General features: G+C 44.8%; 1 non-coding gene across 1 annotated transcript; it reads left to right on the top strand.

Moving 5' to 3' along the window:
- The first annotated feature begins 370 nt into the window (after positions 1-370).
- Positions 371-534, top strand: LOC111728221. Its single transcript, XR_002775594.1, has one exon. It is a non-coding gene; the product is annotated as a U1 spliceosomal RNA (small nuclear RNA).
- Positions 535-1,152: the final 618 nt, after the last annotated feature.

Below are 1,152 nucleotides of genomic sequence, written 5' to 3'. Positions count from 1 at the left end.
GGTTGCTGTGAGCTGTAATGCCACGGCACTCTACCCAGGGGGACAGCTTGAGGCTCTGTCTCAAAAAAAAAAAAAAATAGAAAAGATACAGGCCGGGCGCGGTGGCTCACACCTGTAATCCCAGCACTCTGAGAGGCTGAGGAGGGTGGACTGCCTGAGCTCATGAGTTCAAGACCAGTCTGAGCAAGAGTGAAGCCCTGTCTCTAAAAAAAAATAGCCAGGTGTTGTGGCGGGAGCTTGTAGTTCCAGCTACTTGGGAGGCTGAGGCAAGAGAATCACTTGAGCTCAATAGTTTGGGGTTGCTGTGAACTATGATAGGACAGCAGTCTACAGAGGGTGACAAAAGTGAGCCTGTCTTAAAAAAAAAGACATACTTACCTGGCAGGGAAGATACTATGATCACAAAGGTAGTTTCCCCAGGGCGAGGCTTATATATTGCACTCTGGATGTGCTGAGCCCTGTGATTTCCCCAAATGTGGGAAACTTGACTGCATAATTTATGGTATAGGAGGACTGCGTTCACTCTTTCCCCTTAAAAAAAAAGCAATAAAATAAAATAGAGATATAAATAGTATTAATTTCCTAAAGTTGTAAGGATCAAAGAAGAATAAATGAGATGAGATTTTGTTAGTGTTCAATAACTGTTGGTTGGTAGAATTACAGGAATGTGGTAAGAATCAACTGAGATAACTATAAAAACTGTAAATTGTGCAAGTGTAGTCACCGTGAGAGGGTGGCTTCTAGCCCTCCCATGTACAGGGAACAATATAACTGACCAAGGGCCCAAGTTGTCTTGCTCTGAAGTCTACACCACCTTTGCACTGAGGCCCTGCTGAACTAAATGCTCCCTAGATGATGACTCAACTTGGCTGGATTTCTAAAGCAGGCGTGAGACTGGAAGACCCTGAGACTAGCTGACTTTGCTTCAAAGACTCCCCTGACAGCCTTGCCACGCCTTCCTTGGGCTGTGTGGTGGACTAAGGAAGCACTAGGAATTCATCCCCCCTCCACCCAGACAGTAAATGCAGGGCAGAATCGTCTGATGTAACTATTTTGGAATTCTGGGAGTCTATTGAAAACTTGCAAATTGTAGAGAAGGCTTGGATGTGAAATTGTGTTGCGTTTCAATCAATTACAACTCTCAGCTCAGCT

Source organism: Otolemur garnettii, unplaced genomic scaffold (genome assembly GCF_000181295.1).
Source record: "Otolemur garnettii isolate 467f Iridium unplaced genomic scaffold, OtoGar3 scaffold00144, whole genome shotgun sequence".
NCBI classification, from domain to species: Eukaryota; Metazoa; Chordata; class Mammalia; order Primates; family Galagidae; genus Otolemur; species Otolemur garnettii.
The sequence above is the reverse complement of the archived record's forward strand: the minus strand, read 5'-3'. Positions and strand labels throughout refer to the sequence as shown.